This window comes from Pseudophryne corroboree, chromosome 6 (genome assembly GCF_028390025.1).
Source record: "Pseudophryne corroboree isolate aPseCor3 chromosome 6, aPseCor3.hap2, whole genome shotgun sequence".
NCBI classification, from domain to species: domain Eukaryota; kingdom Metazoa; phylum Chordata; class Amphibia; order Anura; family Myobatrachidae; genus Pseudophryne; species Pseudophryne corroboree.
Genome location: NC_086449.1, coordinates 74,534,209 through 74,550,383, shown reverse-complemented (window position 1 = coordinate 74,550,383; position 16,175 = coordinate 74,534,209). Strand labels below are relative to the sequence as shown.

Below are 16,175 nucleotides of genomic sequence, written 5' to 3'. Positions count from 1 at the left end.
TGGAAAGGACGTGCAGCCTTGGACCACACAGTGGTCTGCATAAAGTTGCCAAATACGTTATTCTATACTGATACTTCAGATATTGTCTATCAGCCTGTAGCTTCCCCGTAACACACATCATCAAACAGCAGAGAGAAGACACCAAGCTCCATTTGCTGGAGGACCCGACACACCAGTTTCCCAACAATTAAAGGTTACAGCCACAGTGTTCGCACCCTGGGGCGTTACAGCGGTCACAGCCACTCCCAAACATGGACAGACCCCAGTCACATCATCAATGGCATCTACTGCGCAATAATGCAAAATGCCATAACAGTTGTCTGTCACAGTGCTGTGTCTGCAAGCTCTAGCTACCAGGAACAAATTGTAAGAACATTCTAAGGAGGCGGGTCGGTGTCTAACAATGTAGATTATTGTAACAGAGGTCCCAGGGTTAGCGTCAGCAACAAACTGCTAGGAAGTATACCCCATCAGCACATTCTTCCAACAGATAAACACAAACCATCTCTGTTACAAAGCTGCCGTGGAATGAATACATTTTGTCTATACGTATTTAAACTTGAAAACAGATCACTGGAGACGGGGAATGTACCTGCATTTCAGCCTATGACTTAAGTTGGGTATAAACTATAGGATCTATCCAATAATATAACATTCCATTGTGCACAGAAACAATATATATTAGTGTTCACTCTAGGCTGTTTTAGCAGGGCGCCACGCCCTGCCCGATTTTTTAAAGGCAAAATCCGCCCTGCCCCTTCTGCGGCGCCCTGCTAGAATAGCCGCCCGCTTCCTGCCCTCCCAGCGTGTAAAGATGCCGTGCGCATGCGCACGGCATCCATTCACGCTATGGGAGAGAGCTGGAAGCCCAGCACTGACTGAGGTGCTGGGCACGCCCCCAACAGTGACGTCGCCGGCCACAGACTACCCCTATAGCAACGTCCGTGTGCCGCACGTCCCACTAAAATGAATTTTACATGGCCACGCCCCTATTTTACATGGCCACACCCCATTTCGGGCCCGCGCCAATATGCCCCCGGAGTTCAGCGCCCTGCCCTATTTGAATTCTAGAAGGAACACTATATATTGTACACGCCGTATAGTGTACGCCCCCGATCTGATGTTCACTGACTTGTCCCATTGGATGTGCTGCAAGTCCAATGGGAGGATTCCATAGCCAATGCGGTGTAGCTACATTCAGCATGTATCGATGCACAGCGTCATCATACAGCGGATTGCTTAGTGTGTATGGCGGATGTAACGTATCACTACATCGTGTCGCACCTTCGGATGGTGCGTATCCATCTTAAGTGCTGACCTACAAACTGGCGCTTTAAATCTAAGTTGCTGGAATTGCACCAGCTCCTGCAAATCATGGCCTATCAGATTTTGCCCTCAGGAGTATACATCCAGTATGCTGGTTCTTGTAGTTCTTGTGGTTGATTACCTGCCTTAACTATGACTAACCAAGAAATCAGGATTTTGGTACTTACCGATAAATCCCTTTCTCCGATTCCACAGGGGCCACTGGAGTGCAGATACAATGGGGAAATAGTAGGCAGTAACTGGGAGCTGGCACTTTAAATTTATAACCATGTGACTAGCTCCTCCCCTACTATGTTCCCCCCTCCTAGCCAGTCTAGTGAAAACTGTGCCCGAGGAGAGCTGGAAAAGACCAACGGTAAAGTAGAGGAGGTTCGCTAAGTCAACTAAAACAAGATAATACCAAGGAAACCTGGAAACATAGTGATACGGTAATAGGAACAAAACGAGCAGTCACACAGTGACCTGCAACCCGATAAGCGTAGAAGGACGAAACAGCGCTGGGTGGGCGTCCAGTGGCCCCTGTGGAATCGGAGAAAGGGATTTATCGGTAAGTACCAAAATCCTGATCTCTCCTTCATCCACTAGGGGCCACTGGAGTGCAGATACAATGTGGACGTCCCAAAGCTACCAAGACGGGAGGGAGAGCGCTGAGAGTCCTGCAAAAACCGCTCGGCCAACCAGTGACACAGAGGCCGCAAAAAAGTCAAATCCGTAAAACGTGATCAACGTATGATGACCCGCCTAAGCGGCATCGTAACATAAAGCCTTCATGGAAACCCCGTGGGCGGCCGCCCCCGAAGGTCCCCCAGAGTGCGCGGAGTGCACAGAAATGGAAAATGGAGGCTCTAGAGTAACCGCCAAATAAGATTGTCTAAGGGTCAGATGTATCCAACAGCCCCACTTATGATGGGAGCCCAGCAATTCAGGACGGGAGCCTTGTACAGAAAACAAGGAAGAAAACAATTTGTCGAATAGCCGAAGACCTCTGTAAAGAGCCGGCGGCCCCTGACAAAATTCAAAGAAGATCGAAAACACAAGTGTTAGAGTTACATGAAAAGCGGACACCACCCCTGGAAGAAACGACCGCTGAGTATGAAACTCAGCCGTAACCCTAGTCGAAAGGGGGGTTGCCAAAGAGAGCCCGAACCTACGGCAGTCAGGCTAATTTCCTTTGGAAGAAAACCGAAAGAGCAGAGCTCTGAAATTCAGGTCAACCTAGTCGAAGCGCAACCGAGCAAACCACCCGAAGAAAACCAAAGAAGACGGCGAATTGAAAAACCAAAGGGGAGAACCCTTGCCATCCACACTAGGCCACATAAAGTTTCCAAAAGTGGCAAGAGCGAGAAGAGGTAACAGACTTCCGAAATCGGGGCCCAGTAGGTATACCCGAACTAGGGAACTCCGTACTTTTGAGGTCTCATGAACAGTCACGCCTTTAAACGAAACCAGAGTAAGACTGAACAAAGAAAAGGACCCTGTTGAAGTAGACAGTCACGCAGAGGTAGGAGCTAAGGCTCCTCTACTGACAACAGGTGCAGGGTGGACCTTCAAGTCATGCGCGGCCAAACTGAAGCTACCGGGAGGACTAGCGCGCATTCTTCTCTCATGTGTTGCAGAAAATGAGGTAGAAATGGAAAAGGAGGAAAGATAGACTAACCCGAAACTCCAAGGAGCCGTGAGGGCATCCTCAGCCACTGTCGCCAGATCTGACGTCCGAGAGTAGTAAAGGGTTGAAGTGTCAGTCGGAACACCCTGAGGCCGATCCGAAATCTCCGCCAACCGCGGACCAGCTGACAAAACTCCGGGGAGTGTCCACTCACCCGGGTGCCTGACCTGGCGGTTTGACCTGGAATTAAGATTGTTGTCCTCTGCTCAGAGAAAAATGTAGGCGACCTCTCTCAGCGCCGCAACTTGGCTGAAGAGAGGAGGAACTTGTCCCGAGGAAGGAAAAATCCTCTGACGGACCGAGTTGAGAACCGTCTAGAAGGAGAATCAATGGGACCCGTGTCGAATCAGAAGATCCTGGATCCTCCGGATATTCAGAAGCAACCTAATCTGCAGAGTGGGTTTCCAGCAGTTGATTGTCCAATTAGGGAACAAACGTCACTCCTGCCCTTTGAAAAACAGCCATCCTGTGATCTTCATGAACACGGTGGGAGCGGAAGAGAGACCGAATTGAAAGGTCTGACAGTGGAAATGAGTATTTTGTACTATGAATCTGAGAAAAACCAGATGAGGAAACCCAAAGGAAATCAGTAAACGGGCATCCCTGAAAACAAAGGATGCGTAAAATCTTTTTTTTTTTTTTTTTTTTACTGAAAGGATTCTAAGGCCAGAACAGGCCTGGCTGAGCCAACTGACTTCGGCACGGGAAAAGAAAAACAAAGGCCTGAGAAAATGCCCCGATTCCAATGATGTGTGAAAACAGGGATCAGCACCCTTGCGGTCAGAAGTAAACCGGCCGACCCATGGTGAGGGATCCCTGAGACGGTTGGACTCCAAAAATAGAGTCTGTAACCGCCCAAGCATACCCAGGTCTCCCACAAAGATCACAGACCTTCGCCCACCCTGGGACCTCCCAGGTGGTAGGAAGGTCCGACCTGCGCTGGGTGTGTTGGAGGACCTACAATCAGACTGGTCCGAGGATGCTGAACCTCTGCTTCAGCAGTTTACCTGGGGATCCCTTGGTGACGGAGATACCGCCCGTCATGGACTCGAAACCTGGAAAGGGCACGGCAAGATCTAAAGGAAAGACCGGTAAAGGTCCGTCTTGGAGCTGGAGTAGCAGTAGGGGAAAGAAAAGTGGACTTACCCCCAATGGTCCGAGAAATCATGCAGGAAGTTCCTTCCCGTGAACCTGCTGCCCATTAGGATTCCATGTTCGCCTGTCACTGTCGCAGCCCCAGAGGTCGTCGGGTTAAGACAGCCCAAGCGAAAATGCAGGCTCCGAGTATACAGACGTGGAGACCTCAAAAGAATATAAAGCAGAATCGTGACTCTGATCTGTGCCAAAGAATCAGTTGATCCTGATGCAAATCATCCTGTAACCTAGGGGACAATTGTTCCACACCCTACCTGCTCCGGACAAGGTAGAACCCCTGCTGCGGCATATGTCTCTCAGATGGATCCCTCAGCAAGGTTGCCCCAGGAAAACGGCAGCTTGTTGGACCGGCGATACATTGAGGGGTATACCTTGGAGAGGTTCTGATATCGTTTCCTGCCGTCTGCGGGGAAAGGATAGGAAAACAAACATTGTTTGATACCTGAAATTGTGTATTCGGGTGTCTGCAGGCTGCCTACTGGAGCATACCCAGCTCATCCGAAACTGAACAAGTCGCTGTCATTTCTTCATTGGCGTCGAACCCCGAGGGACCTGAAGTTTCTAGTTCAGACTCCTTTACCTGCAGCATCAGACGAACTGCTGTACAATGCGCCTCGATATCCTGAGACACTGGTTCAGACTCCACCGAAAACAGACACCATCAGTATCCCGGACATCTCTCGCCTCCTTAAAGAGAGGCCTCTCATCCGCAGAGTCGTGTAACATGGAAGGTCAGCAAGGTTCTTTTAGAAACCTGGAGAGGAGAAATGACGTACAAGGTCTCTGGTTAACAGTGACATTACCTGCATAAGCTGAGCTGTTCAAACAGGAGCGTTCTGCAGCTGCGTGGAGGGCTAAGCAGATGGCTCCACCGCATAATTCACACCTAAGAGGAATTTCTCTGACTGTCCCAGGTGAGACAAATGAAAAGAGAAAAGGTGGGTTAAAGAAGCGTAGCCCTATGTAATGGCTGCACTATAACGTGCAGTGACAGATACATTTCAGATAAACATTCTGAAGCAGCGGAGACTTGAACCGGTAGAGCTGCGCTGCGGGACAGGAGTTTTAGCCACTAGGTTATGAGAGCTCCCCTTAAGGTTTCTTTTTTTTTTTTTTTTTTATATGTCCCCGCTACTAGCGTACTGAGCCACAGCGGCTATTTGTCTGATGCCACACTCATTCCCCCAAATTACAAATAGCATTATTACCAAGTGAAACTAAGGAATAATAAAGGGAAAGCAAGGTCTGTGCTGTTATTATAAAACATCGCAGCAGTCTTTGTACTCTCCACTATATATGGTATTGCATATACATACATATATACACCCTATACACGTGTGTATGTATGTATGTATGTATGTATGTATGTATGTATGTATGTATGTGTGTGTGTGTGTGTGTGTGTGTGTGTATGTATATATATGTATATATATATATATATATATATATATATATATATATATATATATATATATATATATATATATATTCATTCCAGGGTGAGATCGGAACCTGGGTTCTGCTTAATATGCTCTGCTATTAGCCCTGTGCAAACTAGAGTTCAACATTAGTGAGCTGAGCCACAGCTCCTGTTATAGAGCAGGCTCCTCTGACCTATAGACTATGAAATGCTGGGCAGAGGTCTCCCCTGTAGGGAGAGAAACCTCTGTAATAGAACGCTGTGAGCCGCGGCCGGGGAGCCCGCTGTAAAGTGAAATTAATGTCCTCCCCCTCCTCATTAACTGTAGCGTAATAGTGAAGCATCATGCACAGTACCTCCAGGAATGATGCGTCTAGGGGAAGGATCTGACAGCGGCTGGAGGGCGGTGAAATAGCATGCTGCAGCGGCCGGGGCGCGGGAAGCGCTGAGCCCGCTGTAAAGAGCGGGAGTTAGCTCCGCCCCCCCCGTTTCGGCGCCAAAATTCAAACTAACCCACTTCAGAGAAAATGAAGCAGGGAGCGCTCTGTATCCCCCGCCAGCAATGTATGCCGCGGCCGGGGAACGGGAAGCGCTGAGCCCGCTGTACAGAGCGGGCTGAAGCTCCGCCCCCCCCCCTCAATGGCGCCGATTTCAAACTAGTAAAGGCGCCTCCTGATACACACCAGACAGGGTTTTTATTAGAGGGGAGCTGAGGTGAGCGCCCTGCTATTAAGAGCACACTGCACATCCACAGTAATCACTGAAAGGCATCCTCAGCAATGTAAAATTATACATCAATCTGGAGGGGGCGAGATTGTACTCACCGCTGTCTCGATGGAGTGGCCCCGACACGTATACTTACCGCTGCCGTGCTGCCGGAATCTTCTGCTGGTGGAGCGGCCCCGACACGCGCCGCACGCAGTGGTGTCCGGCCAGCTCAGGAGAGCTCAGTGTCTCCTTCAGCAGAGGCCCATCCCGAGCCGCACGCAGCTGCGATGGGACCCCGCCGGCAGCTCCCGCGGTGCAGACTGGCAGTGGCAAAGCTGCCAGTCTGTGAGTGTAAGTAAGAAAAATAAAAACAATAAAGAAAAATTCTTCAGAGAAAACCCAAGTGACCAGCTCCCTTGGGCACTAAAATAAGACTGGCTTGGAGCATAGTAGGGGAGGAGCTAGTCACATGGTTTATAAATTTAAAGTGCCAGCTCCCAGTTACTGCCTACTATTTCCCCATTGTATCTGCACTCCAGTGGCCCCTAGTGGATGAATGAGAAACTTTTATTATGTTAGCATACTGTTGCAAGTCACTTACTAGACTACTGACTAATATAGAGGTGCTCCTGTATACACACACAGCTGAAAAATAAGATTTTACTTACCGATAAATCTATTTCTCGTAGTCCGTAGTGGATGCTGGGGACTCCGTCAGGACCATGGGGATTAGCGGCTCCGCAGGAGACAGGGCACAAAAATAAAGCTTTAGGATCAGGTGGTGTGCACTGGCTCCTCCCCCTATGACCCTCCTCCAAGCCTCAGTTAGGATACTGTGCCCGGACGAGCGTACACAATAAGGAAGGATTTTGAATCCCGGGTAAGACTCATACCAGCCACACCAATCACACCGTACAACTTGTGATCTGAACCCAGTTAACAGTATGACAACGTAGGAGCCTCTGAACAGACTGCTCACAACAAGAACAACCCGATTTTTTTGTAACAATAACTATGTACAAGTATTGCAGACAATCCGCACTTGGGATGGGCGCCCAGCATCCACTACGGACTACGAGAAATAGATTTAATCGGTAAGTAAAATCTTATTTTCTCTAAACGTCCTAGTGGATGCTGGGGACTCCGTCAGGACCATGGGGATTATACCAAAGCTCCCAAACGGGCGGGAGAGTGCGGATGACTCTGCAGCACCAATTGAGAGAACTCCAGGTCCTCTTTAGCCAGGGTATCAAATTTGTAGAATTTTACAAACGTGTTCTCCCCCGACCACGTAGCTGCTCGGCAGAGTTATAATGCCGAGACCCCTCGGGCAGCCGCCCAGGATGAGCCCACCTTCCCTTGTGGAATGGGCCTTGACAGATTTAGGCTGTGGCAGGCCTGCCACAGAATGTGCAAGTTGAATTGTGCTACAAATCCAACGAGCAATCGTCTGCTTAGAAGCAGGAGCACCCAGCTTGTTGGGTGCATACAGTATAAACAGCGAGTCAGATTTTCTGACTCCAGCCGTCCTTGAAATATATATTTTCAATGCCCTGACAACGTCCAGCAACTTGGAATCCTCCAAATCGCTAGTAGCCGCAGGCACCACAATAGGCTGGTTCAGGTGAAACGCTGACACCACCTTAGGCAGAAAATGAGGACGCGTCCGCAGTTCTGCCCTGTCCGAATGGAAAATCAGATATGGGCTTTTATACGATAAAGCCGCCAATTCTGACACTCTCCTGGCTGAAGCCAGGGCCAGTAGCATGGTTACTTTCCATGTAAGATATTTCAAATCCGCCGATTTGAGTGGCTCAAACCAATGGGATTTGAGAAAATCCCAAACTACATTAAGGTCCCACGGAGCCACTGGGGGCACAATCGGGGGCTGTATATGTAGTACTCCTTTAACAAAAGTCTGGACTTCAGGAACTGAAGCCAATTCTTTCTGGAAGAAAATCGACAGGGCCGAAATTTGAACCTTAATGGACCCCAACTTGAGGCCCATAGACAATCCTGTTTGCAGGAAATGTAGAAATCGACCCAATTGAAATTCCTCCGTGGGGGCCTTCCTGGCCTCGCACCACGCAACATATTTTCTCCAAATGCGGTGATAATGTTGTGCAGTCACCTCCTTCCTGGCTTTAACCAGTGTAGGAATGACCTCTTCCGGAATGCCTTTTTCCCTTAGAATTCGGCGTTCAACCGCCACGCCGTCAAACGCAGCCGCGGTAAGTCTTGGAATAGACACGGTCCCTGCTGAATCAGGTCCCGTCTTAGAGGTAGAGGCCACGGATTTTCCGTGAGCATCTCCTGAAGTTCCGGGTACCAAGTTCTTCTTGGCCAATCCGGAGCCACGAGTATCGTTCTTACTCCCCTTTGCCGTATAATTCTCAGTACTTTGGGTATGAGAGGCAGAGGAGGAAACACATACACTGACTGGAACACCCACGGTGTTACCAGAGCGTCCACAGCTATTGCCTGAGGGTCTCTTGACCTGGCGCAATACCTGTCCAGTTTTTTGTTGAGGCGAGACGCCATCATATCCACCTTTGGTTTTTCCCAACGGTTTACAATCATGTGGAAGACTTCTGGATGAATTCCCCACTCTCCCGGGTGTAGATCGTGTCTGCTGAGGAAGTCTGCTTCCCAGTTGTCCACTCCCGGAATGAACACTGCTGACAGTGCTATCACATGATCTTCCGCCCAGCGAAGAATCCTTGCAGCTTCTGCCATTGCTCTCCTGCTTCTTGTGCCGCCCTGTCTGTTTACGTGGGCGACTGCCGTGATGTTGTCCGACTGGATCAACACCGGCCGACCCTGAAGCAGGGGTTTTGCCAGGCTTAGAGCATTGTAAATCGCTCTTAGCTCCAGTATATTTATGTGAAGAGACATCTCCAGGCTTGACCATACTTCCTGGAAGTTTCTTCCCTGTGTGACCGCTCCCCAGCCTCTCAGACTGGCATCCGTGGTCACCAGGACCCAGTCCTGTATGCCGAATCTGCGGCCTTGTAACAGATGAGCACTCTGTAACCACCACAGAAGAGACACCCTTGTCCGTGGCGATAAGGTTATCCGCTGATGCATCTGCAGATGCGATCCGGACCATTTGTCCAGCAGATCCCACTGAAAAGTTCGTGCGTGGAATCTGCCGAATGGGATTGCTTCGTAAGAAGCCACCATCTTTCCCAGGACTCTTGTGCATTGATGCACAGACACTTTTCCTGGTTTTAGGAGGTTCCTGACAAGTTCGGATAACTCCCTGGCTTTCTCCTCCGGAAGAAACACCTTTTTCTGAACCGTGTCCAGAATCATTCCCAGGAACAGCAGACGTGTTGTCGGGGTCAACTGAGATTTTGGGAAATTCAGAATCCACCCGTGTTGTTGCAGCACGACTTGGGTTAGTGCTACTCCGTCCTCCAGCTGTTCTCTGGACCTTGCTCTTATCAGGAGATCGTCCAAGTAAGGGATAATTAATACGCCTTTTCTTCGTAGAAGAAACATCATTTCGGCCATTACCTTGGTAAAGACCCGAGGTGCCGTGGACAATCCAAACGGCAGCGTCTGAAACTGATAATGACAGTTTCGCACCACGAACCTGAGGTACCCTTGATGTGAAGGGCAAATTGGGACATGCAGGTAAGCATCCTTGATGTCCAGGGACACCATAAAGTCCCCTTCTTCCAGATTCGCTATCACTGCTCTGAGTGACTCCATCTTGAACTTGAATTTTTGTATGTACAGGTTCAAAGATTTCAGATTTAGAATAGGTCTTACCGAACCGTCCGGCTTCGGTACCACAAATAGTGTGGAATAATACCCCTTTCCCTGTTGTAGGAGGGGTACCTTGACTATCACCTGCTGAGAATACAGCTTGTGAATGGCTTCCAATACCGTCGCCCTGTCTGAGGGAGACGTTGGCAGAGCAGACTTTAGGAACCGGCGAGGGGGAGACTTCTCGAATTCCAACCTGTAACCCTGAGATATTATCTGCAGGATCCAGGGGTCCACCTGTGAGCAAGCGCCCACTGCGCGCTGAAATTCTTGAGTCGACCCCCCACCGTTTCTGAGTCCGCTTGTAAAGCCCCAGCGTCATGCTGAGGGCTTTGCAGAACCCGCGGAGGGCTTCTGTTCCTGGGAAGGAGCTGCTTGCTGCCCTCTCTTACCCTTTCCTCTGCCTCGGGGCAGATATGACTGTCCTTTTGCCCGCTTGTTCTTATAGGACCGAAAGGACTGCGGCTGAAAAGACGGTGTCTTTTTCTGTTGGGAGGGGGTCTGAGGTAAAAAGGTGGATTTCCCGGCCGTTGCCGTGGCCACCAGATCCGATAGACCGACGCCAAATAATTCCTCCCCTTTATACGGCAATACTTCCATATGCCGTTTGGAATCCGCATCACCTGACCACTGTCGTGTCCATAAACTTCTTCTGGCAGATATGGACATCGCACTTACTCTCGATGCCAGAGTGCAAATATCCCTCTGAGCATCTCGCATATAAAGAAAAGCATCCTTTAATTGCTCTAAAGTCTGTAAAATACTGTCCCTATCCAGGGTATCAATATTTTCAGTCAGGGAATCCGACCAGATCACCCCAGCACTGCACATCCAGGCTGAGGCGATGGCTGGTCGCAGTATAACACCAGTATGTGTGTATATACTTTTTAGGGTAGTTTCCAGCCTCCTATCAGCTGGATCCTTGAGGGCGGCCGTATCAGGAGACGGTAACGCCACTTGTTTTGATAAGTGTGTGAGCGCCTTATCCACCTTAGGGGGTGTTTCCCAGCGCGCCCTAACCTCTGGCGGGAAAGGGTATAATGCCAATAACTTTTTTGAAATTAGCACTTTTCTATCTGGGTTAACCCACGCTTCATCACATACATCATTCAATTTCTCTGATTCAGGAAAAACTACAGGTAGTTTTTTCACCCCCCACATAATACCCCTTTTTGTGGTACTTGCAGTATCAGAGATATGCAAAGCCTCCTTCATTGCCGTACTTGAAAATACGTTTGTTTCTTCACCGTCGACACTAGATTCAGTGTCCGTGTCTGGGTCTGTGTCGACCGACTGAGGTAAAGGGCGTTTTACAGCCCCTGACGGTGTCTGAGACGCCTGGGCAGGTACCAACTGGTTTTCCGGCCGTCTCATGTCGTCAACTGATTTTTGTAATGTGCTGACATTATCACGTAATTCCATAAACAAAGCCATCCATTCCGGTGTCGACTCCCTGGGGGGTGACATCACCATTATCGGCAATTGCTCTGCCTCCACACCAACATCGTCCTCATACATGTCGACACACACGTACCGACACACAGCAGACACACAGGGAATGCTCTATTGAAGACAGGACCCCACTAGCCCTTTGGGGAGACAGAGGGAGAGTTTGCCAGCACACACCCAAGCGCTATAATATATATGGGAACAACCTTATATAAGTGTTGTATCCTTATAGCAGCTTAATATATAAAATATCGCCAAAAAAAGTGCCCCCCCTCTCTGTTTTACCCTGTTTCTGTAGTGCAGTGCAGGGGAGAGTCCTGGGAGCCTTCCTCACAGCGGAACGGAGCAGGAAAATGGCGCTGTGTGCCGAGGAGAATAAGCCCCGCCCCCTATTCCGGCGGGCTTTTCTCCCGGAGTTTGAGATATCTGGCAGGGGTTAAATGCATCCATATAGCCTCAAAGGCTATATGTGATGTATTTTTTAGCCATAAAAAGTATTATACATTGCTGCCCAGGGCGCCCCCAGCAGCGCCCTGCACCCTCCGTGACCTAATGGTGTGAAGTGTGTGACAACAATGGCGCACAGCTGCAGTGCTGTGCGCTACCTTCATGAAGACTGAAAAGCCTTCTGCCGCCGGTTTCTGGACCTTCAATCTTCAGCATCTGCAAGGGGGGTCGGCGGCGCGGCTCCGGGACGAACCCCAGGGTGAGACCTGTGTTCCGACTCCCTCTGGAGCTAATGGTGTCCAGTAGCCTAAGAAGCCAATCCATCCTGCACGCAGGTGAGTTGAACTTCTCTCCCCTAAGTCCCTCGATGCAGTGAGCCTGTTGCCAGCAGGACTCACTGAAAATAAAAAACCTAAAACTTTTTCTAAGCAGCTCCTTAAGAGAGCCACCTAGATTGCACCCTGCTCGGACGGGCACAAAAACCTAACTGAGGCTTGGAGGAGGGTCATAGGGGCAGGAGCCAGTGCACACCACCTGATCCTAAAGCTTTATTTTTGTGCCCTGTCTCCTGCGGAGCCGCTAATCCCCATGGTCCTGACGGAGTCCCCAGCATCCACTAGGACGTTTAGAGAAATAAGAATTTACTCACCGGTAATTCTATTTCTCGTAGTCCGTAGTGGATACTGGGGACTCCGTAAGGACCATGGGGAATAGACGGCTCCGCAGGAGACTGGGCACATCTAAAGAAAGATTTAGGTCTATCTGGTGTGCACTGGCTCCTCCCCCTATGACCCTCCTCCAAGCCTCAGTTAGGACACTGTGCCCGGAAGAGCTGACACAATAAGGAAGGATTTTGAATCCCGGGTAAGACTCATACCAGCCACACCAATCACACCATATAACTCGTGATAGGAACCCCGGTTAACAGTATGATAACAACGGAGCCTCTGAACAGATGGCTCGCAATAACAACCCGATTTGTGTAACAATAACTATTAAGTATTGCAGACAATCCGCACTTGGGATGGGCGCCCAGCATCCACTACGGAATACGAGAAATAGAATTACCGGTGAGTAAATTCTTATTTTCTCTGACGTCCTAGTGGATGCTGGGGACTCCGTAAGGACCATGGGGATTATACCAAAGCTCCCAAACGGGCGGGAGAGTGCGGACGACTCTGCAACACCGAATGAGAGAACTCCAGGTCCTCCTCAGCCAGGGTATCAAATTTGTAGAATTTTGCAAACGTGTTTGCCCCTGACCAAGTAGCAGCTCGGCAAAGTTGTAAAGCCGAGACCCCTCGGGCAGCCGCCCAAGATGAGCCCACCTTCCTTGTGGAAAGGGCTTTTACAGATTTAGGCTGCGGTAGTCCCACCGCAGAATGCGCCAGCTGAATAGTGCTACAAATCCAGCGCGCGATAGTCTGCTTAGAAGCAGGAGCACCCAGTTTGTTGGGTGCATACAGAATAAACAGCGAGTCAGTTTTCCTGACTCCAGCCGTCCTGGAAACATAAATTTTCAGGGCCCTGACTACGTCCAGTAACGTGGAATCCTCCAAGTTCCTAGTAGCCGCAGGCACCACAATAGGCTGGTTCAAGTGAAACGCTGATACCACCTTCGGGAGAAACTGAGGACGAGTCCTCAACTCTGCCCTATCCATATGGAAAATCAGATAAAGGCTTTTATAGGACAAAGCCGCCAATTCTGACACACGCCTGGCCGAAGCCAGAGCCAACAGCATGACCACTTTCCACGTGAGATATTTCAAATCCACAGTCTTAAGTGGTTCAAACCAATGTGATTTCAGGAACTCCAAAACCACATTGAGATCCCAAGGTGCCACTGGGGGCACAAAAGGAGGCTGAATACGCAGAACTCCTTTGACAAAAGTCTGAACTTCAGGCAGTGAAGCCAGTTCTTTTTGGAAGAAAATCGACAGGGCCGAAATCTGGACCTTAATGGACCCCAATTTGAGGCCCAACGTCACCCCTGCTTGCAGGAAATGCAGGAATCGACCCAGTTGAAATTCCTCCGTTGGGGCCTTCCTGGCCTCACACCAAGCAACATATTTCCGCCAAATGCGGTGATAATGTTTTACGGTGACATCCTTCCTGGCTTTGATCAGGGTAGGGATGACTTCCTCCGGAATGCCCTTTTCCTTCAGGATCCGGTGTTCAACCGCCATGCCGTCAAACGTAGCCGCGTTAAGTCTTGGAACAGACAGGGCCCCTGCTGCAGCAGGTCCTGTCTGAGCGGCAGAGGCCAAGGGTCCTCTGAAAGCATCTCTTGAAGTTCCGGGTACCAAGCTCTTCTTGGCCAATCCGGAACCACGAGTATAGTTTTCACTCCTCGCCTTCGTATTATTCTCAGTACCTTGGGAATGAGAGGCAGAGGAGGAAACACATAAACCGACTGGTACACCCACGGTGTTACTAGAGCGTCCACAGCGATCGCCTGAGGGTCCCTTGACCTGGCGCAATATCTTTTTAGCTTTTTGTTGAGGCGGGACGCCACCATGTCCACCTGTGGTCTTTCCCACCGGTTTACCAGCATTTGGAAGACTTCTGGATGAAGTCCCCATTCTCCCGGGTGGAGGTCGTGCCTGCTGAGGAAGTCTGCTTCCCAGTTGTCCACTCCCGGAATGAACACTGCTGTCAGTGCTAACACATGATTTTCCGCCCATCGGAGAATCCTTGTGGCTTCTGCCATTGCCCTCCTGCTTCTTGTGCCGCCCTGTCTGTTTACATGGGCGACCGCCGTGATGTTGTCTGATTGGATCAGTACCGGCTGGTTCTGAAGCAGGGGCCTTGCTTGGCTTAGGGCATTGTAAATGGCCCTTAGCTGTACCGACACCTGTCCCGGTTTTAGGAGGTCTCTGACTAGAGATGACAACTCCTCGGCTTTTTCCACTGGAAGAAACACATTTTTCTGGTCTGTGTCCAGAATCATTCCCAGGAACAGAAGACGTGTCGTCGGGACCAGCTGTGACTTTGGAATATTGAGAATCCAGCCGTGCTGTTGTAGCACTTCCTGAGAAAGTGCTACCCCCACTACCAACTGTTCCTTGGACCTCACCTTTATCAGGAGATCGTCCAAGTACGGGATAATTAAAACTCCCTTCTTGCGAAGGAGTATCATCATTTCGGCCATTACCTTGGTAAAGACCCTCGGTGCCGTGGATAACCCTAACGGCAGCGTCTGGAACTGATAGTGACAGTCCTGTACCACAAATCTGAGGTACTCCTGGTGAGGAGGGTAAATGGGGACATGCAGGTACGCATCCTTGATGTCCAGGGAGACCATGTAATCCCCCTCGTCCAGGCTCGCAATAACCGCCCTGAGCGATTCCATCTTGAACTTGAACCTTTTGATATAAGTGTTCAAGGATTTTAAATTTAAGATGGGTCTCACCGAACCGTCCGGTTTCGGTACCACAAACATTGTGGAATAGTAACCCTTCCCTTGCTGAAGGAGGGGTACCTTGACAATCACTTGCTGTGAATACAGTTTTTGGATAGCCACCAACACTGCCTCCCTGGCAGAGGGAGTTGCTGGTAAGGCAGATTTTAGAAAACGGCGGGGGGAGGACGTCTCGAATTTCAGCCTGTACCCCTGAGATACTACTTGAAGGGCCCAGGGATCCACCTGTGAGAGAGCCCACTGTGTGCTGAAATTTCTGAGACGGGCCCCCACCGTACCCGTATCCGCCTGTGAAGCCCCAGCGTCATGCTGTGGACTTACCGGACGCGGGGGAGGACTTTTGCTCTTGGGAACTGGCTGTATGCTGCAGCTTTTTCCCTCTACCTTTGCCTCTCGGCAGAAAGGATGCGCCTCGCGCCCTCTTGTGTTTATGGGGCCGAAAGGACTGTACTTGATAATACGGTGCCTTCTTTTGCTGTGGGGTAGCCTGTGGCAAAAATGTCGATTTCCCAGCCGTAGCTGTGGAAACGAGGTCTGAAAGACCATCCCCAAACAGTTCCACCCCCTTATAAGGCAAAACTTCCATGTGCCTTTTTGAATCGGCATCACCTGACCACTGCCGAGTCCATAACCCCCTTCTGGCGGCAATGGACATTGCGCTTATTTTTTATGCCAGCCGGCAAATATCCCTCTGTGCATCACGCATGTATAAGACAGCGTCCTTTATATGCTCCACTGTCAGCAAAATAGTGTCCCTATCCAGGGTATCAATATTATCCGACAGGGAATCTGACCACGCAGCAGCAGCA

General features: G+C 50.0%; 1 protein-coding gene across 1 annotated transcript in view; it reads right to left on the bottom strand.

Moving 5' to 3' along the window:
* The window catches only part of RNASEH2A (ribonuclease H2 subunit A), a 90,167-nt gene that overhangs the window by 4,087 nt on the left and 69,905 nt on the right, over positions 1-16,175 (bottom strand). The gene's annotated exons all lie outside the window — the stretch shown is intronic.